Raw genomic sequence first — 24,441 nt, forward strand, 5'->3', positions numbered from 1 at the left:
TAATCATTGACATTTAACTTCTCTGTGCTGATGTCATCATCAGGAAAAGGGAAAAGTAATAGTAATCACTTCTAACTGATGCTCTGAGGAGTAAATTATTATAGAGTTCTTCACCAAGACTGTCACATCCTTAACACTCAATAAACAGTAGTTTTCATTATGTACCATGCAGTTAACAATTGAGCATGTTCTACCTTGAGGTAGATATCTAATGTCATGAATCTTTATTTTTTAAATCTATTTTTATTTTACTCACCTTGCATGTAAGCCTTCTCTCCTAAGCTAGACTTTTAAGTTTGTCCACGATTTTCCCGTTTGTGAAATAAGAATAGGAAGAACCTGCTTTGTGAAGTTGTAAGCATTATCACTGGGGGTGGTTATGAGTGTTCAGTCCAATTTCAGGACAGGGTACAGTAGGCATTACTGTTATATCCCTTATGGCAAAAACCAAGTGCCTAAGAAACATATCTATGAGCTTGGATCCATGCAAGGAAAGAGGCAGGCTAAAAGATACTGACAGTACCCCCCGCCTAGTGACTTGGCCACCTCAGAATGCTTTGGATGACCTTCTGCTACATCTCTGGGTCTGAGGTTTTTTCTGGAACTAATGAAGGCCATTGTGCCCACGTCATGGCAGACTAGGCAATTAGTGCCTAGGCAATTAATCTCCCCCATCCCCCAGCAGCCCCCAACTAATGATGGAATGAACATGGTACCTCAATACCTCAACTCCCTTGCCCCTTGAACAGAATAATTCTGAAATGTGTTTCATGCTATTTCCCAGAGTGTCTCTTCAGAATCAGCCCTAGTTATTCATTGTGATCAGTCACTAATAATGTCCTTTATTAGCTACCTGCCTTTCTTGAATTTCTTCTCTCTCACCACTCTTTGCTCCCCTCAAATAACCTCCCTGACTTCAGATTCGGAAGTCAAGCTAAGAGAGTAGGGTCTCCTATGTGTGTTGGCCCACTGTTCACAGAGCTTCCACAAGGATAGTCCCATACCTTTCTCCGAGTATGGTGATGCCACTCAGTGAGGTGGTTTAGTGAAAAGAGCCTAAGAGTTAAAGCCAAAAAAAATCTAGATTTGGTCTTGGCTTTTACTTAACTAGCTCTGTGATCTTTGTGCTATGGACTGACTGTGTCCTCCCAAAATTCATATGTTGACACGCTAACGTCCAATGGGATGGTATCTGCAGATGGGACATTGGGAGATAATTAATTAAGTCATGAGTTTGGAGCCACCATGTTGGAAATAGGTGCTAGTGGTATAAAACACAGGAGAAAGCTTGTTTCCTCTCTCTTACCCTCCCCCCACCCTGCCATGTGAAAATACACAGAGAAGACAAACCAGAAAGAGGGCTCTCACCAGAACCTGATCACCCTGTCACCCTGATGTCAGATTTCCAGCTTCCAGAATGGTGAAAAAAAAAAAAACAAAACTTCTCTTGTTTATATTGTATTATATTAAAAACTGTTACATTATATTATTAAAAAGCCAGTCCATGGTATTTTGTTATGGGAGTCCAAACTAAGACACCTTGAAAAAAGTTTTCAACCCTCTGAATTTTGATTTTCTTATCTATAAAAATGGGACTAATAATAATAACACCTGTGCCACAGTACCAATCTGAGAATAAAATGAAAAATTTTGTGTGTTCCTATGTACTTACTGGGCATAGAATAGAGATTCTATTCTAGGCAATAGAAAGTTAAACAGATAGGAATCTTGACCTGAAGAGGCTCCAGGATAGTGTGGGAGAAAAGACTCATAACTAAAAAATACTACACAAGGCCAAAACAGCCAATGCATTTGAAAAAGCATAGATAAAGTACAAAGAAAGTCGGGTTTAGGGAAAGGGACATGCATGACCTTGAACAAGTTGCCATTTGGTTCAAATGAGGTAAAGGAGCATGTAGACTGCCCACATAGCACTCTTGCTGTAAAGCATTTCTTAGCACTTTCTAGGCAAAGTGCTCTGAAACCCCAAACTATTCTGGATATACTTCTACTCCAGTACTTTTTTCATTGCTTTGCATTTATTTGTTTGGAAACCCATGTTCCACAGGAAATTAATAAGCTTCTTCAGGTCAGGGACACTAAGTCCTATGATTTGACAGACACACATACATAGTTTACATATCTCCCAACCAGGAAACTTATCCCAATAGCTGTTACATAATAAGAAAACCTCAATAAGTGCTGTTGAAGAATGAGCCCAATTCTCTACCTTTCCATACCTGAAATATCCAAAATACATAACTTTCTAACAGTTAAGAAATAAAATCTGGACCCATCTTCATTTTTCTCAATATTTCTTCCCCATCATTTTCTCTTCCCGGAAATATCTTGAACAGAGGCACAGAGCGTTAGAAATCAAGCCAGCAGTAAGTATTACCTTCTACCCTTCGGTGATGATCGGATCAGGATGCAACACCCCTGAAGAGTGTATTAAAATGATCCAACCTAGTGTCAGGGGATAAAGGGCAGCACCCTGGTCCAGCAGCTACAACGTGAGAGCACTGTTCCCTCTAAGAACTAGTATGTCTTCCCTTTCAAAAAACAGATAAGTAATTGTGACACATCCACAAAACCACACTGAAATCATAAAAATTTCATTACTTTATCAGCTTGGAGCCAAAGCATCAAAAAACTATAGTCAGGGCTAATCTATTTCCCTCTGCTTCTAAAAGCTGCCTCATATAGCCTGGCAAAAAGCCCAAAAATGAAAATTAGTTGTTCAGATTAATTCCCTTCCTCAGAAAAGATCTTTGTACTGTATTTAAAACAAGGACAGCGTACCATGGTTCTTTATTGACAGGACAATTACTCTAAGAAGACAGAACTTAATGTATGCTGGTAACTCCCGAGGCTACTTAATGAGGAAAAATCAAGAGATAATATACTGATCCAACTAGAAGACGATAATCTGCATGAAGAAGTCTGTGTTTTCCAGCATGGCCTCCACACTATTTTCTCCTCTATCCCCCTCCTCTTCAGAAGCTCCAACTGGTGTGTCAGTGGGCTCACCGCTAACCGGGACATTATCTTCCCACCTTAACCTAGGCCTTTCTCCTATATTTTTAATCTAAATAAAAGATCTCATCATTCCATGCACACCGGGACAAGCCAAACATTGAGAACCATCATTAGTTCATTCTTTTTTTTTTTACTCAAAGATAATTTTTTTTTTAATTTTATTTTTTATAAACATATATTTTTATCCCCAGGGGTACAGGTCTGTGAATCACCAGGTTTACACACTTCACAGCACTCACCATAGCACATACCCTCCCCAATATCCATAACCCCACGCCCCCTCTCCCAACCCCCTCCCCCCATCAACCCTCAGTTTGTTTTGTGAGATTAAGAGTCACTTATGGTTTGTCTCCCTCCCAATCCCATCTTGTTACATTTATTCTTCTCCTACCCCCCATTAGTTCATTCTTAATCACCCCTCCACCACTCTCCATGTACCCCCCAACATAGACACAGCCATTGGTTGTGTCTATGAATTCTCCTTCCTCAATACCTTACAAATCAGTTCCTTCACACCACTCTTACTCCAGCTCCTCCTTCTGGATATCCTACAACTAGTCTCCTTGACTCCAGTCCATACATACATGGCTTCGAACTACTTTTCTAAAATGCAGCTCTGATCATGTCACTCTCTGCTTAAGAGTCATTCAATGGCTACCAACCCCATTCAGCACTAAACTTAAAGACCCTTCCTCACTTTACAGCTCTAGTCCTGCTGAACTAAGAATGAGTACTCACCTTCCCAGCTTTCTCACTCTCTTCACTCCTTACGAAATGCTCATCTTGGTTCTTTGGTTTGTAATGAGCCCAATCTAACACATGAAGCTAAAACCTAGTCCTTGGCTGGAACTTGGCCCCAACAAGATCTTCTTAGGAAAAGATGGTCTGATACCCCTCCCTCCAACACACACACACACACACACACACACACACACACACACACACACTCCCACTGTTGGCTAACAGCATAGACCATACTACATTATAATTCCCCTTTGAATCACAGGTCTCCTAACAAGACTGTGTCCTTTGCCAATGACTTTGGATCTGACGAACCTGACATAGTTCTTGCCACTCAGTAAGCGCTCGGGAAATGTTTCTTTTTTTTATTTATTTTATTTTATTTTATTTTTTTAATTTATTTGACAGAGAGAGATCACAAGCAGGCAGAGATGCAGGTAGAGAGAGAGGAGGAAGCAGGCTCCCTGCCGAGCAGAGAGCCCGATGCGGGGCTCGATCCCAGGACCCTGCGATCACGACCCAAGCCGAAGGCAGCGGCCTAACCCACTGAGCCACCCAGGCGCCCCACTGGGAAATGTTTCTTAAAAGAGGAAAATGAAAAGGCTGAATGAACAATTTTCCCACTCTGTGATGGAATGCACTGGTTCCAGATCTGGTTCCTGATCTAACAATCAGGCTGTAATGGGAGCAGTTTAATCCACTGAATACAACAAGGAAACCTCCCAGACAAAACAGCCCCCAGACAGCTCTCCCCTCAAACTGGATACCAAGCAGCTCACAATTTATTTCACAAATCTCTCCTTTCTTCTCTCTCAAGTTTAAACTACCTAAGGGCAGTGACTGACATGCACTCATTTAACAAACACCTAATGAAACTAGAAGTGTGCCAATCAGTAAAAATAACACTTAGACAGTATGCATTGTGCACATACCAGGTTGAGGCACACTCCGTGATGTTTTTAGTGCTGGGGTGGGCAATCGACTAGGGACCAGATACACAAGCAAACAACTTCGTACTGCGTGGGAAATAATCTACAGAAGAGTTCATTCAGTATCTCCTCCAGCACTATTCAATGTTCTCTATGCTCAAAGCCTTTCAAGTGTATCAGGGCATTTTCCTGAGGAAGGCATCCTTATTTTATCAAAGAAAAAACTGAAATACGGAGACATCAGTTAATTCCCCAATCCCACAGCTGAGAAGCAGCAAAGCCTGGATTTCAATCCCAGTAGCTGGTTCCAGAACCACCCTCCCCCTTTTAAAAAAAAGTTTCTATTTGAATTCCAGTGAGTTAACATACAGTGTGATACTAGTTTCAGCTGTACAACAGATTGATTCAACACTTCCGTACAACACCTGGTGCAGAGCTCCATTTTTTAACCGCTAAACAAAACTATCTTCTTGCTCATTGCCTCAAAATAATGAGAATGCCTATCTCTGAGCAGTAGTCGTAAGGAGTTTTCTTTTCTCACTTTTGAATTTTCCTTTTTTTTTCTCGCTTATTCATGCTTTCTAGTATCTCCACATCGAGGCATGCAATCTTGAACATAATTTATAAGACAAAATTTGGCTGACCGTGCAGTGAAAACAGTTGCTGCATTACAGAGAAAATGTGCAGAGAGATCATAAAATGCTAATGCGATGAGCTGTCTAAAATCAGCATGAGTCCACTTCCAGACACTCCACTGATGGACGCTCGGGGACACGAGCCCCCTCCCCATGCTGCCAGCTCTCCTAGCTACAGCCACAGCCAATAATGACGCTCCCATAATTTAAATGATTACAAGATCTCTCCATGAACTTAGAAGGAGACGTGATCAAGAATAACCAGAAGACCTGCTGGTTGGTGCTGCTCCCTTAGTAGGAAGCTACAACATGATTTCCAAGGGAAAACGTTCTGGGTCTAGCTGGGCCATGAGCACACACATGACATAGGCACTGGGTGCGCCCCACACGGGGCTGTGCAGCCTGGAGCGGGCAGCTCCTCTCTCTGCTCCATATTCCGGGTGTCTGCAGGAATCTGGGTCACTCCATCACATGGCTGACCCACATTTACAGAAACCCAGCCTTCCCAGCCTATTAGAGAAACAGCAGCCTGGTGGAAGCCAGCTTTATGAATAACTAAATTTACAGATAAGTCTGTTTTAATTAGCTAGAGAAGAGGACCCCCCGCCCCCCAATTCCTTCTTCCAGACAAAGCCGACACTGGTTTTCCTACATCAGCACATCTGTAAGCAGCTCCACTGCGCTGAGGAGGCTGCTTGAAATTCCTTTTGAATATCATTAATTTGCTTTCCCCACTTTAAAACAAAAAAATCTATACATCAGACGGGTAGTGCTTTTGAAGCCTCAGTTTTTGAGGGATGACCGTGGTACACGGTCTCCCAGATGCCTGGGACTCCAGCTTTGGCGTGCTGAAATCCAGCATCCTTCAGATTTTTTACAATGAATCACCATGTCGAGGGGTTGGGGCTCGGGGAGGAAGAGTTTAAGCCAGTTGTGAGTCAAAGCTCCTGGCTGCAGTTTCATGGTCAGAATTCTGAGACACACATATTCCCACTACCCTCTTTCCTTTTTCTAGGAATAAACTCTCTGAGAAATAGAATTTTGTCCTTCAAATGTGTGCAGGGTTTTCTCTTTCTTTTTCAGGCAGCAACCGTCTACCTGTTTCCTCCCTGATTCAGGGCCGTTCTTCTCCTTTTTAAACATCAGGGCCATTTAGCAATAACGAGAGGAGAGACCATTCTGATAAGAAAGTGAGGGATGGCCAGTTTGAAGTATTGTATTGAAGTATTCTGAGATTTTTATAGGAAAGTGCCCATCTCTGTACCCTTCCCAAGAATTAGGGCTGCAGGGGTTAAAGAGGTCCACCCCGACCTGCTGTCACACACAGAGGGAGCCTGGCCATAATGACCTGTCCCACTTAGATCTGCACGGGTTCCTGTGAAGAAGGGGAACCTCTCTGTAAAACGCCTGTGCATGCGTCAGGCCACAGTAAAGCCTGGGAAGTGTCTTACCCTCTGAGTGTATTCCAGATGAAACACCCAAAACAAATTTCTGGTTCGAATCTGCATCTTTGGATCAACAGGACAAGGGATCGCTTGCTAAATTAATCCTATTTTTCTTCTCCTTTTAAACATTTCATTTTCCCTTCTCTTGTCTCCTTTCCTTTTTAAAAATGTGCTTGCTAAACTGGTAGATTGGGGGAATTCTGTAGATCTAGCCTAGCTGGCTGTCAGCAAGGCATTTGATAAAATCTCTCATGAGATCCCAGAGGACGAGACAGGGGAAGTGTGGGCTGAATGACAAGCCAGGAAAAGGGGGTTTAAAACTGATTGAATTTCAGTACACACAAGGCAGTGTCAACCTGGAGAGAAGTCTCCAGTGGCTTGCCTCAGGGCTCTGAATTCAGTCTTGTATCTGTCAACATTTTACTAATGACTGGGATTAGGTCATGGACATCTCACCAAATTTTTACATGACTCAAAACCGGGAGGGACAACAAACGTGCTGGATGGCGAAGCTAGGCCCAAAATGACTTCACTAGGGCCTGCGTGGTGTTTGTCAACGTGTGGTGGGTACTTCGCCTGTATCAGAATTTCAAATGCAAATGCTTGTCCCCCAACCCCCGCACACCTGCTGAGTCATGGCAGACCACTCTAAGAAACGCCAAACCAGAACAGTCACTTGAAATAGAAGATCCAGACCCATAATTTGGTGTGTCTGTTGAGCATCCTTCTGGATATACACACACAAAAATCCATCAGACTGTGGTTATCTGGACATTAGCAGAAACTGAAGAAGGAAAAACCCTCCAGAATGTACTTTGTTGCTGTTGTTGTTTTAAAATGGAAAAGACCAAGAAGTGACTCTTGAAATAAATTCAAGCTGGAGGTTGACAGGTATCCGGGTGGTGGCAGAGGGTTTAAAGCCAAGTGACACTCAGGTAGAATGGAGGAAAGTAGCAAGTTCAACCCTTCAGGGTCCCTGCTCTGGGGCAGGAGCTCACAATGGTCTCCCCTCCAGAAACAAAAGGTGCTCTTCTGGGAGAGAACACTTGAGCAGGAAACTACATGAGCTTTGTCATTTTTATACCAACTGGATTTCCCAAATGAAAATTGAAGAAAATAGTGAACAAAGAACAATGTAAATATTGCTTTATTCCTAAAAATGATAGTCCTGCTGACCCTCCACACAGAGTTCTAGTGATTTGTGTATTTTTTAACACCGGCTCTGAAACCCACTTGTAAGGGCCAGTTTAAGACTCATGCGACTTTCAAACTTGAGGACATTAAAAATACATGTGAAGCCATGTCTTTTACTATTAAATACTAGAAGTTGATATTAAAATCTGGAATCAAAGGAAAAGCCAGCTCCTGCTCCTTCACATGACGTGTTTTTGTGGAGTCTCCTGTCTCCTAACATAATTTTCAATTGATTTGAGCCAAAAGTTCAATTTTCTCCTTGATATTCTGGCATTCTATGAGATCTGGTCCTCTAAATGTAACTAATACTACAATGAAGAAGCAACAAAAACTCATAAAGCATCAAGTCTGCCGAGAAGACACGAACTCCAATGTTTGAGAAAAAAGACAGCCTCTCATGTTTCCTCCCTTCTCTTTTTAATGCCTGCTACACTCATCATTCCGTAATGAGCAATCAATGTTTCAAAAATATTTCCCTTGGAAAAAAAAATGGAAAAGGATACTTAAAATTGGAGATTAATCCATAAATTTCCCAGACTCTCACTAGGATTCACCAAAAGAAATTTACAATTAAAATGGAAAAAAAAATTCATCAATTAATTATCTTTCAGCTAGCTGCCTATTTGCTTGAACAAAAATATATGGGTTTACTTCTTAAAAGTCAGATCAAAGGTGCTTTAGAAAATTAACATCTTTCTTTTATTACAAAAGGGAAGATAAATCAAAATGTGGTTTTATTCTTGAAACTCACCTCCTGGATTTATGATAACATAAAAAGAAACCCCAGTCCTTAAGATTCTACCTTCTCTTTTAACATTGGGGTAATTGAATCACGTTGCATCCCATTCTTTACTGTGGCTGTCCTCTACGCTTATAAAAAGCAAAAAGAGGAGATAGAAAACAGACTGGTAATTGCCAGGTGCTGGGCTGGGGAGAATGGGGATTGGGGAGCTCAGAACTCGACAGAGGGGGTAAATGTGTAGTAGTACATTCACAATGTCGAATGTATAGTTGTGAACGTACTAAATGCCACTGAACTAAATGCCACTGCCAACTTTTAATTGGTTATGTGAATTTCATCTCAATAACACAAAAGAAAACAAAAAGGGGAAATTTCAGTGTTGCCCTAAGGACAGCATCCCATCAGCAGCTCATTGACAATGAGAGGTCAGTTAGGAGCAGAGGGGCATGCAGCGGGACTCGGTGCTACAGCACCCACTCGTGAAAAGAAGACCCTGTATCTTTCCCAACCACAGAAGAATTCTAGCTGCCAAACCAAAGACTGGGGCACCGCCAAGAGGTTCTCCCTCAAAAAAGAGTTGGCCTGGGGTGCCTGGGTGGGCTAAGTTGTTAAGCTTCTGCATTTGGCTCAGGCCATGATCCCAGGGTCCTGGGATTGAGCTCCGCGTCAGGCCACCTGCTCTGCTGGAAGCTTGCTTCTCCCTCTCCCATTCTCCTTGCTTGTGTTCCCTCTCTTGCTGTGTCTCTCTGTTTCAGATAAATAAAATCTAAAAAAAAAAAAAAGTTGGCCTAAAGGTGAAGAGATCTGGGTTTGGTCTCAGCTCTATGGACGGAGCTAAATTATGCTATGTGTCCTTGTCTTGAAGTGGGAATAATTATGCCTCACAGCACAGGGTGGCTGGGAAGGTCACATGAGCAGTACCCCACATGAGAGAGCATATACAACATGATTTCCTTTGGGGTGCTCAAAAAAAGAAGAAAAGAGACAGCTGTATAAACTATGGTTGGCAAATCAAGCAGACAGTCAAGTCTGCTTGAATGACGAGAGACACACAGACCGATGAAGGACCACCAAACACTGAGTACCACAGAGCAAGCGGAATGTTCATGGACCAGCCCCAGACTGTTCACTCCACCCATGAGCAAGACGCACTGTATCAAAGGTTAACCACAAACAGGGATTTTGAAGATGAGACACTCTATGTGACAGGTGCATTCACACTTGCTTTCAAATTTAACATTTCCTACACATAATCCAGTTTTAAAATTTAACATCACTTATCTTGAGAACAGAACCTTGCCTGTAACCAGCTTCCTAAAACACACGCGCGTGCACACACACACACACACACACAAGATTCTTAATTACAGGATGGAATTCCAACCCAATGACATCATCAAGCGATAGCACTAGCCATCGTGTCTCTCTCACAGTTACTTCCTCTAAATGTTCTTCCAGTTAATGACCTAGCCAGCCCCCATAAGTAGGCCTAACCTAACTTCACAGCCCCATGCTAGGACATCAGTCTTCCAGAACCTGGTCTGATTCTCCTTGAGTCTCTTCCTCATATGGATAGAACTAAGAAGCCCGTATTTTTATACTCCAAAGACCCTGTTCTGGTCATTTTAACAATTCTGAAACAGTAACAAATATAAAGTTTGAAACTAAATGAAAAAAGATTGATATTTTTTCATTAGTACTTAGGATATTTTGAGCGTATCAGTGAAGATTCTGGCCCTGAATATGAACGATGTGGACACCAAAGACAAGAGTTGACCTGTAAATCTTTCTCTTATTTATTCATAATGGTTTCCCAGCTATCAGAAAATAAACAGTACTCGTCCAAAGTTCCAGGCTTTTTTCTCATCTACAGTCCAGCAAAGTGATTTTGACAAAGGCAAAGACTGGATAATCTGCCTTGGTCTGGATTACCACCACATAGTCTTAGAACTGCCTGATATGTATAAAAAGATGATTCCCTGCTCACAGGGACCCTTTTCCTGCCTCCCTCCAACCCCCGCAAACAGGGTAACTCCATCAAAAGTAGTGTGTGCTGTCTGCCAGAAGAAAAATGAAGTCATGCAGAAATGCTGGATAACTGAATGCTTTGTGTTTACATTTATGAACGTCTGATGGTACAGGGGCAGGTCCGAGTGATCATAAGTAATACCTGTTACATTCCTTTTGCAGTGAGGAAGCTGAAATAAATATATAAGGAATAGAAACATTGTGCTTTGTGCTGTATACAAAATAACTCATTTAGTATAAATTAATAATCAGTGGTGGAGCAAGCTTTAAAACTATTTCTTAGTGAAGAAGATGACTGAATGAAAGAGAGGATAGAATGTATTTTGTTAAGATTCTATTTATTTTAGGGGCACCTGGGTGGCTCAGTGGGTTAAGCCTCTACCTTCAGCTCAGGTCATGACCCCAGGGTCCTGGGATTGAGGCCCGCATCGGTCTCTCTCCTCGGCCGGGAGCCTGCTTCCCTCTCTTTCTCTGCCTGCTGCTCTGTCTACTTGTGATCTCTCTCTCTCTCTCTAATAAATAAATAAAATCTTTAAAAAAATTCTATTTATTTTAGAGAGAGTGAAAGCAGAGGGAGGGGCAGAGAGAGAATCTCACGCAGACTCCATGCTGAGCATGGAACCCAATGTGGGGCTCGATCTCATGACCCTGGGATCATGACCTGAGCCAGAATCAAGAGTCAGACATATAACCAAATGAGCCACCCAGAAGCCCTGAAGACAGAATGTTTCTAAAGTATGTTTAGAAATGTTTATTATGTAAAGAATGTTTCAAAAAAGTGTTGCCTACTGAAAAAACATGGATGGGAGGGCAGTAGGGAAGTGACAAGGCCAAAGAACTTAGAAAAACACTGAAGTACTTTTGCAAAGAAATACCAAAAGAGGTCAATGTATATAAAATAGAAATTGAAGGACCTGAAGATTAATATATTCACAACATCTTTATGAGAGGAGCGAAGTCTGAGGCCCTTGGCACATTCAAAATTATACAGAACACTTATATGGAAAACTTTTGCCTGAAATGAACCCAAAGTTCCAAACAGGATCAGGGAGGCAGCACCTGGGGTACGAGGGGCTTGGTGAGCTGAACTTGACAGTAAGAGGTTTATAGGGCTTGACTGAAAGCTAGAGAAGAAAGATAATTAAAAAAAAAAAAATTATGTTGAGGACAAAGTCCACCAGAAAATAGAAATATAAAGAGTCAGCCCAAGAATGGACCAGGAGAGCATTAAACACAGTGTAAGAGAAGAATAAGCCAGGTGATAAGAGAGTACTGGAGGGGACTCCTGGATGGCTCAGTTGGTTAAAACGACTCTTGGTTTTAGCTCAGGTCATGATCTCATGGGTTGTGAGATCGAGCCCTGGTTTTGGACTCTGTGCTCGGCAGGGAGTCTGATTGGGGATTATCTCCCTCTCTCTCCCTCTAAAATAAATAAGTAAATCTTTAAAATAATAAGAATGCACTGGAAATCCGCCTCTAAAATAAATAAGTAAATCTCTAAAATAATAAGAATGCACTGGAAATCCGAGAGGACTGCGTTGATAAGAAAGTGACAGGCCGCTCTGCGGACATTTTGTTGGCTTCTAAGGCTGTAAAAAAGAAACCTTAAGCTACTTACTATGAGAAGTACTGAAAATTATTGAAAATCAAATGTATTTTTTAAATGTAAGCCATTATCATTATTTTTGTCATTACCTTAAATGGCTGGGGAAAAAAATAAACCTCAAACTCTGGTATTTGACAAAAGCTCCTTGCACATCATCTGTGTCTCAATTTCCTTTGTCTACATACACATTATTCAAAGCTTTGAACCACAGAAGAACAAAGAAGGCTATGGAACAAATCTCCACATGCTCAGAGGCGAAGACAATGGCGAGGAAACATGCCTCCCTCAAATCCAACTTCTAGAAAGGAATGGGACAGAGATAGAGAGTGGCATTTGCGATATACACAGCCAGCCCTTCCTTCTCTTCCTCCTCTCAGAAGTACCTACTGAGCAGTGATCCTATGCCAAACTCTGGTCCCGGAAAAACATGGGACACAAGGGTGCATATTTACTTACAGAAATAAATCCTGACTTCAAGGAGCCTACAATCAAGCAGAAGGAGTAAGACAAATATGCAGATAACACTGAACAAAGGTAAAGTATCACCAGGGTGTACATGGCAAGACCTATACACCCACATCCGGGGCATGCGAAGCAATTATAACAAACCAGGGAGTTGGAAACAGTTAGATACTTTGGTAGCATGAATGTCAGCTAGAAAAGTTCTATCATCTGCTCTCTGAGCATCTGAATAGAATCTTAATACAGACAGAATGCAGAATGCATAGCCTAAATGTGATTTCAAATAACTGGACCACAGTTTTTATTTTCCAGCTGTACATGGAGCACAGCTGAATTTTTAAAAACCATCCTGTATAACAAGAAAGTTTGACTGCCAGCAATAACTTGTTCCTGGACGAATATTCCTGAAAGAAAAATATATTCAGACTTTGAAGACATGTTGCTCAAATTGCTACTTGGAAAAATTACATACTCATAAACCCAAGAAGAAGCAGTCTGATATGTTGGAAAGATGAGGTATTTGGGCAAGTCCTTAAACCCCTCTGTGCCTCTTTTCTCATTTACAAAATAAGGGAGAGGGCAGATCACTCAGAGGGTGCCTATAACCATAAAATAAGATGACACATGAGAAGATCCTTTTAAAACTCTTAACCATTACACCATCATATGTTCTCTCCAAGTTGCTGGTGCATGGTCATAAACATCTGTTCCTGCATGTGAGCTCTTGCTGGGCTTCATCCATTTCCTCACATTCATAGGGTAGAGAATGCACAGGTTTGAAATTTTGTAACCTCAATATTCTGAAGCCTTTAGAGCGGCTTCCAATTGAAAGTCATCTTTTTAATGTCCACTGAAGGGAATTTACACTGTATTTATGGCCTGGACATAATCATTACCTTCCAATAAAAATGACTCATTAAATAAAAAGCAATTTTCACCCATGAGCTCTTAGGATATATTTGCTTACTTATGGAAATCCAATAGCCTCTTGCTCAATAATTTCTGCATTTCTCAGGACAATTATTTGGGGTTCATATGTCTGTTCAGGAGTTGCCAACTCAGAGCAACTGAGAAACACTAAAAGACAGAAAACAATAACAACAAACACCCAAGTGGACAAAAACACACCTGCCTATCCAAAATGAGCGATTCTAGGGTCCATCTGAGAGAGAGAGAAAACTGCTGATCTTTATTCACCTTCTGGTGAGAAGCCAAACACAGCAAAGCTGGTGTTTTCAACCTCTTTATTAAGAAACCCATGTGCCGGGCACCTGGGTGGCTCAGTGGGTTGAGCCGCTGCCTTCGGCTCAGGTCATGATCTCAGGGTCCTGGGATCGAGGCCCGCATCGGGCTCTCTGCTCAGCAGGGAGCCTGCTTCCCTCTCTCTCTTTCTCTGCCTGCCTCTCCATCTGCTTGTGATCTCTCTCTGTCAAATAAATAAATAAAATCTTAAAAAAAAAAAAAAGAAACCCATGTGCCAACTAGGAAATACTTCCCTTCAACAGAGAGAAATCTTCAGCTCATCTACTCAAACCTGGTTACCAAGCTCTGCATGTTCCATTAGCATCTGAGGCCCCCAGAATGATTTGCTGTTTGCCCAAGAGCCAACCCCACATCTGTGTTCCCTACATGGGTTTCTTCCCCAATGTAGATCTGTCTGCCTGAAAACAGAACTGACTGGAACAGTATCAGACAAAGCAAACAATTTAAGTTTCTGAAACAACTGGAAATATGACCTCACAGCTGGAGAAACGGCACTGTTTTGAAAAGAACAAATGAAAGCAGAAGCCTCTCTTTCCTACCCAGCCCTGCCTAAGTGGCCTGGCCTGTCATTCCCAGCAGAGAATTTCCAACATCCTAGAGTTCACACTTGGAGATGAGAGTACCAGGGGGTATCACTTGGCTCAACCTGCCTTCCAGGAGCCCCAAGGAGATGGTTTGTAATTTGCTCATGTTTTTAACAGCTCCCTAATATTTTATAATGGCAGTGCTACTGTTTCTCATTTCAGTGTCTAATGTTTTAATGTAGGGTTTATTTATCTTACCCAAAACAACATAATAATTGCAGAGTAGAAAAACCACTTTGGGAAAAGGAGTGTTATTTGCATATGCTAATGACTTAATTTAAAGAGTTCTGTGACTAAAAACAGAGGATGTGGGATTTAAAAAAGTGCTCTTTCATCTTTGCTTCAAATGTGAAGTATGATGTTTTTAGGTCAGTGAACAACAGAATTTAAAATAGTTGTAAAACACCTTAAAGGACAGTCATCTAAAAACCTCCCATGTATAAAATGTGCACATAGTCAACTCTGACATCAGCCATTCTAGTAAAAAGCGATGTTTCTTATAGCCAATCCAGTAATCATACCTTTCGGTAATAAATATGGTTAATGATGACAACCAAAAACATAAAAAAAACCAAAAACGGCCAAACGCCAAAACTTCTGAAACATCTTCTGAATCAATACAGCTCTGAGCAGAGCAGAATGAACTCGTGCTTCCAAGTCCTGAGTTCAAGGCTCCCTGCACCAGCTGTGAGCCGTGGAAAGTCAGTTAACTCAGTAAGTCGCACCTTTTTCCATTGTCAACTCAGGACACTGGGCTAACTGTGCCCAAAAGAATCAACAAAGATTTTTATATTATTTTTTTTTAAAGATCTATATATTTATTTGAGAGAGCATGAGCAGGAGGGGCAGAGAGACAGGGAGAGGGAATCTCAAGAAGACTCTGTACTGAGCAAGTATGGAGTCCCAAACACTGGGCTAACCTCATGACCCCGAGATCACGACCTGAGCCAAAATCAAGACTCAGACGCATAACTGACTGGGCCACCCAGGTGCCCCAAAGAGTTCATAAAAATACAGTTCAAGTCCCCAACCAGCCACTGAGGAGTGCGTGTGCACATGCATCCAGGTGAGGAAGGGGTAGGGAGTAGGGAAGGATCCTTGTCAAGGTGAAGGCTAAGGGAAGCCATGCTCTCCAATTCTCCCAGCCCTACAGTGAAGACACACCACAGCAAATCATCAGGGATCCATGTGGTATCTCAGAGAGATGAAAATGTTTGTGATTTCCTAGATGGAGGATAGTTAATTGGAGGATCTGATGACAAACTGATTTATAGACATTATACAGCATTATGTCTTCTATGTGGATTCTTCAGAAAGTAAACTTCGCATTTTAGATCTAATTCAATCATGCAAGAAGCCCAAGAATCATGGATCTCTTGACCATATATAACCAGATCTGACCTCCAAACCCACCCCTCCCTGTCTCTTGAAAATCTTTCCTAAAGTCCCTGGAACTCATGGTGTTTTGGGAAACATTACAAAAGGTTTTTGAAAATACCTAGGAAATAAATTGAGTTTTCCACGTAGACAAGGTTCACAGTATTCTTGCGGAAATGCTGATGGGGTGAATGGTACTAGAGACCAACATGAATGAGATTATTACACAAATTGATGCACGCGCACACACACACACACACACACACACACTGGAGAAGTCTAAGCAAATAGTTTACTCTGGCTTATTTTCTATCAGTCAAGATTTTCCTCAGGCCGGCTTAGTGGGAGCTCCAGCCTATGCTGTATCAGCTATAAAGAATATGAATCTTCCTAGGATCCCAAGAAATAGGAACACCAGTGACATCAGTATAATAGTGTCAAACCTAGCCTCTTTTAAATAAAAAAAAAAAAAAAAATTGAAAAGACCACTCCCAGGTAAAAATCCAGGGGGAAAGTCATCCAAATATACCATGAAGTTGTTTACTCAAAATGGAGATGGAGAGTACTAACTTTTGCTCTTAGATGTAAGTCAACATACTGTATAGAAGGTGTATGAAATCAGGGTGAAAGTTCAATGCTGCTTTTCTTGCTCAGGGATTTCGAAGAAATCGAGTCATTCCAAGTATGATATTTCTCTCTCTTTTCTAAATTGCATTCCTATGCCCACCTAGGGCATGCCTCTATGTATTGGCTACTACAGTATTTCAAAAAGGATTTGAGACATTTCTTCAAATTATATAATCCAAAATACCAGTGTTTAGAATAGATCATGAGTGCAGCATGGCATAATTCCTTGCTATTTGTCACAACTGTTAAAGAATCAAATATGTGTTTCATGCAAACATGACTTTTTTCTCTTTGTTTAAATAAACTTCAGGGTAACTAGACTTCTAAAAGAGAATCCAGTTCAACTGTAATTCCTTGACAATCAGTAATTTGCATATAGGATGTGTATGTATTTCCACTTTTCCAACCAACATGCCTTATCCTCCCCATTAGAATGGAAGTCCTCTGAGCAAGGGGCCAACCTCCATACTCAGCAGCTAGGACATCACACCTGACACAGAAGATGCTCAGTCCAATAGGTTTCAAGACAATACAATTGACGATAACAAAAGTACAACTGCTGCAAAACAGTACTCAGAAAAATGGGGGCCCAGAAGGAAGATGGGAAACAAATATAGTAAGAGAGGGGGCAACAAAAAGTTGTTAAAGGAAATTTGGGAAGGGGTACATTTACATTAAGACTTTTTAAAAAAAGATTTTATTTATTTATTTGACAGAGAGACAGCGAATGAGGGAACACAAGCAGGGGGAGTGGGGGAGGGAGAAGCACGCTTCCCGCTGAGCAGGGAGCCTGATGCAGGGCTCGATCCCAGGATCCTGGGATCAGGACTTGAGCAGAAGGTAAACGCTAAACGACTGAGCCAGTCAGGTGCCCCCCCCATTAAGACTTTTGATTAACTGGAAAATACTTTTAAATGGGAGACTTCTGTGTTTAACTAATCTACATTTATAATACTTGTGTCTTTTGTATTACATTCTGCCTTAGTTCAGAGTGGTTTTGTTAATCACAGAGTACTGGCTTGCCTTTGTCTGTGGCAATCAACCAGGTTTGCTCCTCGTTTGTATCCTCCATGTTAAAATCACCAGTTATAAATCTAAAATTCCTGCAGGACATTATTTAGAGGTCATCTTCTTAGTGAGGCATTCTTTAGAATCCACTGCCATGGGTGACACTTCCTTTCTCCTTTACTTGCATTGTTTTTCTGCTTACCACTTAAACCCATCTAACATATTATACAATACACCTATCTTGACTATGACCTACTTCTCCACTAGAATATTACAAAGAAAAGGACTCTTGTCCATTTGGCTCACTGGTCTGACTCGGTGCCTAAAACAATGTCTGGCACATAGTTGGTGCTCCACATATATAATATATATGATATAACAGGACATGACATTTTATATAATATCAAATATATAACATAAGTTATATAAAACATATTATTATGTATATTAAATAATAATATAGAATAACATATAACTATACTATTACATACTATTGTATAGTTATATATTTTATTTTATGTATTTTATTATTTATTTATGCATTTTATATTGTAAATTGTATTATATATTGTACATTTGTTACATTGAATACATTTACTTAGTCTTATATGTTCATTATGTTACATAATATATTATACAATGTATATTAAAATAAATGATCGTATAGTGCAGATATTCCACTAAAGCTCCTAGCAACAAAGACACATGAGAAAATGGGATGCCCAGAGCAGGTGGGGGTGGCATTTTTCTGGGAAGGCCCAAACATGCAGCCCTCAGCAGCATCATACGGTCAGGAAAAGAGCAAGGGCTGTGGAGTAAGGCAACGTGAGCTGAAGCCTTGGCTCTGTTACTTACTAGCTCTGTGCAATTGAACAAGTCATTTAACCTCTCTAAACTTCAGTTCCCACACCCATAAATCTGGGATAATAACAGTACCTGCCTAGTAAGTTCAACACGAGGACAGAGTGAGCTCAAGTATGGGAAACAGCCTGCAGAGCAAATAACAGAAGGCGATCAGTCCTTCAGTGTGGGATGGGAGTGGGGACGGTGCTGGTGAGGAGGAATGGGAAGGTAAGTATTACTCCGTGACATGGAGCAAAGATGGGAAAGTCAGTTCTGCAGACAAAACTCGCAGAAAACCCCCACCTCTAGCTCCTCTTCAACCTCCCTCTGCATTTCCAGCCCATGAATTCATGCACATGCATTCAGGAAAACAGCACTCAGATGTCCCAGGCTCACAAGAAAGGCGAGGTACTAAAAAGACGTTTTGCCGCCATCAATTGAAGACTACAAAGTGCGGGCACTTTCCCCTTGTACTTCTAAGCCGTGCAAGGGCCAGAGAAACAGGAATCCTAATGCCTTGACAAATCAGAGTCTTTGGGAAATGTGTCATTTTATGTAGCTTAGTTTTCTAAGGAGTTGAGCGTCTGCCCAGGGAGGCATCACAGTTTGAGGGGTGGAGTTTTGCTTTGTTTAGCTTTTGTGGTTTTGATGAAAAAATCTTTCCCCAATACACTGAACTTCTCTACCCAGATCCAGTGTGTGTGGTGCCAAGACGCTCTCAGCCCAGCCCCCTCCACAACCCTCAGGCCTCAATTTGTTCCCTAGCTTCGGACAGGAATGCCCGCTGCTACAACAGAAAAACGAGCCCCCCCCACACCGCCCATCTCCTCCCCACCGAGTACGGACGGGTAAGAGAGACTGTGCCAACAAAGTCCTGGATCCCTCAGTTGCCCAGGCACACCAAGCACAACCCAGAAGAGGGAGTTAAACAGCCCCCCCACCATGACGAAACTCATCAATAAGAGGTCAAAAATGGGCAAGAACCAACAGAAGGACGCTCGCCCTCCCCTCCAACCCCGAGATGCAGCGCTCCTATATGGCCTCCCTGGAGACACACAGGGAGACTGAGAAACATGCTGGGGGTTTTGTTGTGAAGCTGTAACCAGTTTAATAATGTACCAATTTATATTTGGTCTCCCTTCCTTCAGGCTGGCTTCCTCCCCACTGCCCCCCCAAACCCCGCGTTCCCCTGGGATCACACCCTTAATAAAACATTAGCCTGCAGTGTAACTTTTGCCCCAAGGTCTGTTTTCTAGGGAACCTGGCTCTCTACATTGATTGGGGCTTTCCTATAATGATCAGCTATTACACTGCGTGGTAATGAAGCGATGGGCTCCCTCTGGGTTCCAGCCCTTAAGGAGACACTTAGGGCTGTTTATCCAGAGAATGTCTGAAGTGTAGTGATTAAGAACTCAGACTCGGGTGCTAGCCTGCCTTCTTTAAATCCCAGCTCTGAAATCCCAGGGCTCTGAAACCTTGGACACTCATTTGAAATCTAGCTTTTGTTTCCTCATCCATAAGATGTGGATAGTCAGGGTACCCACCTCATGGAATCCTTGTGAGAAGTAAATGACTGAATACTTATTTAGTGCCTGGGATATGACAAACACACGATGTGAGTTAGCTACTTGTTCCTCTTGCTGTCCGATCACATACAGGGTAACAAAGTTACTTCTCACTGTTGTTATAAGCCTTTCTACAACAGTATCTCTGCTATGTGATTTCTAAAATACTGTAGGATAGGTATTGGGAAGTCTAGCTAATTAGAATTATGTGCAAAGTAAATAAGGTCTGGGCAAAAAAAGAAGAGTTCAGGTATGTCAGTACAAATTCTTTTTAAAGTCTATTTACAAGGCCCCCAACAACAATTTTTGCTTCCATCCTAGTTCTTGAAGGTGTCCTACCAAATTATGAAGTTCTCAATTAGCAAGGTATTATTATATACATTTTGAAGTCATGCTGTGTGACCATGGGATACAGAATTTTGACTTAGCGTGAACACCCTTGACAGCCTACACTATCCTACTTCAGAAACACAAGATCTTAGTGACCCATAAACATAGTTCTCACACATTCCAATCCTGATCATTTGCCCTCTGGGCTAAAACTACAGACAGAGAGGACTACACCTGTACTTTTTGCAACTAGAACAATGTTTTATGAAATTGTTATCCCAAACTGAATCACTGTGTTTTCCTTTCCAAGCTGATTCAGTTTAGCCACGTGGTAAACATTCCTTTAGAAGTGTCCTCAAGGGGTGAGAAAGACATAGATAAATTCTACCCAGGTCTGGGGAGAGATGTGTGATCTCCATGAGGACAGGGGTGACCTTTCAGGAGAAGACTTGAGCTTTATGCTCCATCCCCATGACTTTGTTCAGGATCTCAGAGCCTCATACTAATTCAAGTCTGATATATGATATCCCACGGATGGAATTCCCTATCAAAGCTGACCTCCAGTCAATGTGTATTTTATTTAAAGACTTTATTTATTTATTTGACAGAGAGATCACAAGTAGGCAGAGCAGCAGGCAGAGAGAGAGGAGGAAGCAGACTCCCTGCTGAGCAGAGAGCCCGATATGGGGCTTGATCCCAGGATCCTGAGATCATGACCTGAGCTGAAGACAGAGGCTTAACCCACTGAGACACCGAGGCGCCCCAAGTCAATGTGTATTTTTAATAATTACAGGGCTTTATCAGGTTCCGGTCAATGAAATCAGAAACATCCTACCAACGCCAGCAGCCCATGAGCAGGGAAATTACTGGGAGATGCGCTACTGATATATTCATTTGGACAGTCATAAATTAGATTATCTATAATAAATTTTAATAATAATGTGGACATGACGGTTTAGCGAAATCCCTCAAGATTTAGGGGAAATCCCCAAGTCATGCTTTTAGGGTACAGAAAATGAGTCTAAATGAAAGAACTCCAACAGTTATTAGGACAGCCCTCAAAGGCTCTTATATCTGTTTCCAGATCTTGGTGTATCTTACTGCTGAGTTCCCAAATGGGTGTTATAAAGAGAGTGGGCCCAAGGAACAATGCAATTCTCTCACCAGCAAGCTGTTCCAAAAAGGCAGTGAGCCCAAGATGATAAACTTCTTGACCTTGCAGATTTCTTACTCTCCAAGTGCTGCTTTGGCTAGAGAACTTCCAGAACACCTCCTTGAGATACTTGGACTTACCAAGGCCTGATCCATTCACATGCAGCCTAGATCTTGTATCTTTTGCATTGTCTGTCTGCTAGTTCAATAATAACCAAGAAGGATAATGACCTTAAACCTGGTGCAGGTGTCTCTGGCACCAGTCTTCAAATCAAGGACTAGTTCTTGAGGCCTGGTCTAGCTCAGTCACTAACAATCCCCCCACCCCCCGCCCCAACCTTGAAGACTTATTTCTATCTGAAAAAATGTTCATTTACTAGCAATGCTAGGCAGATGCCGATCTAACATGAAGCTATCGCACTCCAGGCTTCCAAGCCCCAGAGAGGAACCTAGCGATGTTTACATGTTTATACTTTTTTATACCTTTTTTGTTTGTTTGTTTTGCAAAAGTAATATATTTAACCACAAAAACTTAAAACTCCTTTCTCTTTCCCCTCCAACTTCTCCTCTATTACATTTGCATCATTAGGCATAAGGCAGAATTGAGTCAGGGATACATTTAGTTCGCATTCTGTGGCATACATTTACATTGCTCTCCATCAATACCAGTTGAGACAAATTGTTGTTAGATGCATCCCAGTGTAGGAATGGCTTCCAAAGACACTCCTACTATCTACTGGACTGAGAGACCCAACACTGTAGCATGGACATGAAAGACTAGAACTTATGTCATTATATGAGCATATCCTGTGGTGGTCAGAATGATGATGATGGTTACTGCCAGAGGAGGGGGCTGGTGTGGGGGCAAGCTCAAATATACAGAGCCAGACGCTAGCTTGTGGAAAATTCCCCGATCGTTAGATATGTACAGTTGTAACTGAAAGACTTGGTTCTTGCCTCTGGAGTTAAAAGTGAAAGTTCTCTCCTGAAATGTAGTGTACAAGTTATAAACACACCACAATCTTTTTCCTTTGTTGATTAGACTCTCTGAAATGGAAATTACCAGACTCTTTGTTCACAGAGCACAGACAAGTAAATGTATTAGCAGCAAAGTTGTCTGTTAGAGCACACAGGAAAAAGAAACTCAATAGAGATTTTTTTTAAAAATTTGACACCAGTGTAGAATACTTACATAATATAACCAATAACAAGCCACTACCATGGAGTAACATGTCTAAACCCTCACCAATAACAAACAAATTTCAATCAAACAGCACTGGGAGAAAACGAAATAATCTTCCTGTACTTTCTATAGAAACAATTGCAAAATTGTTATCCCATGAAGAGGCAATCAAACCAAAAATGCAACCAAAAAAATGTAGGTGAAAGAAAGCATTAGAGAGGTAGGTCAGGAATTTAATCAACAGAATATATTATTTTTCTGAGTTTTGTGGTATTTGTGGTTGTTTGTTGACTTTTAAACTTAAGTGTTGCTGTGATTTACTTCCTTGGTTCAAACAAATACAATAATTTTGTAGTCGTACATTTTTATGCTTTTTCTCAATGCAGGCACCACAGATGATACAAGGTATGCACTTAAAGCCTCACAAAACTTGGACCTGTTTCCGGGGTCAGACAGTCCTCGACAATTAAGCCTGGCTTATATATCATCATCAACTCACTTTAATGCTCTGGTTATCTCTCATACTGTCTTGTCTCCAATTGAAATTTGTAAAAATCATCCTGCAATGCCAAAGGGTGATGCTGAGGCCACAATAAACATGATGAATGGCGAGCACAAGGCACTCACTTACTTTGTGTCACTTACACATCACACGGTTTGTGATTACATGCTCTTCTGTCTCACTGCTGGCCCTTGACTTAATCATGTGTGCATCCTTTTTAGTGCAAAGTACCCTGCCTACAGGGAATTGTGAACTGCAAATGTGGGAATGAGGGAAGATAGAGATGGTAAGAAAAAAGGAAGAAGGGAAATGGAGGGAGAAGAGGCAGTCTTTTTAGGAAGCAAGTGGAGAAAAAACTATGAAAACTGTTTAAGTTTTATTTTATAGATCTTGGGGGTAAACCACATGATGTTTTCACCATAATATCTTTGTGTGTGTGTGTGTGTGTGTGTGTGTGTGTGTGTGTGTGTGTGTGACTTCAATTTTCAGCTTAATTCCTTCAACTTTTATTCACTTTTTGACTCAAGACATTTCATATTCAATATGTTGTTTTAGTTCAGTATTATTCTCACCAACATACTGTTTTTTAAAAGTAACTAAAATATTAACTATATTATGCAAATGAAAATGTGAATTTAATCACAAAGAGTGGCCCTAGAGGAGCCACTAAATCCTCCAACATCCAAAGAGAAAATTGGAGACTCCTATTATATTCAATAGTTCGTATACTGGTGCCCAGAATTTAATATAAATTGAATTGACTCCTACACACAACTCTTTGTAGATTCTGTCTGTCGATAAGACATGCTTTCATAAGAACCAGCAAGCTAAAAATACAGACTAGAGCCCATTTTCATTTTCATTTCATTTTCTTTTCAGTGAAACATTGTGAATGTAGTGGCATCACATAAATATTTATCGAACCCTATAATTCTTCAAATATAATGATAAATGACAGTATCCTTCAATGTGCACACAGAACACCTACAAAAAACATTTTTTAGAAGACTGAAATGAGATGCAATCTATCCAAAGGAGAACTGCTAATAGAAGAAGTAATCATTTGATAGTCTTTGTAACCTCTCCTTACTGGACCTCTGAGGCTTTACTCTCTGTTAACTGAAGAAATAAAAACAATTTAGTATCATACAGCATTGGGGACTCTGACAAGAAGGGCCAGGTAAGT

The 24,441-nt window shown here is 41.2% G+C and overlaps 1 protein-coding gene and 1 pseudogene across 2 annotated transcripts in view; one reads left to right on the top strand and one right to left on the bottom strand.

Annotated features, from left to right (window-relative positions):
- The window catches only part of LOC125078540 (AP-3 complex subunit sigma-1-like), a 150,599-nt pseudogene extending 134,093 nt beyond the window's left edge, over window positions 1-16,506 (top strand).
- Window positions 1-24,441, bottom strand: part of FAT3 (FAT atypical cadherin 3) — a 672,146-nt gene that overhangs the window by 487,994 nt on the left and 159,711 nt on the right. The gene's annotated exons all lie outside the window — the stretch shown is intronic.

Source organism: Lutra lutra, chromosome 10 (assembly GCF_902655055.1).
Source record: "Lutra lutra chromosome 10, mLutLut1.2, whole genome shotgun sequence".
NCBI lineage: Eukaryota > Metazoa > Chordata > Mammalia > Carnivora > Mustelidae > Lutra > Lutra lutra.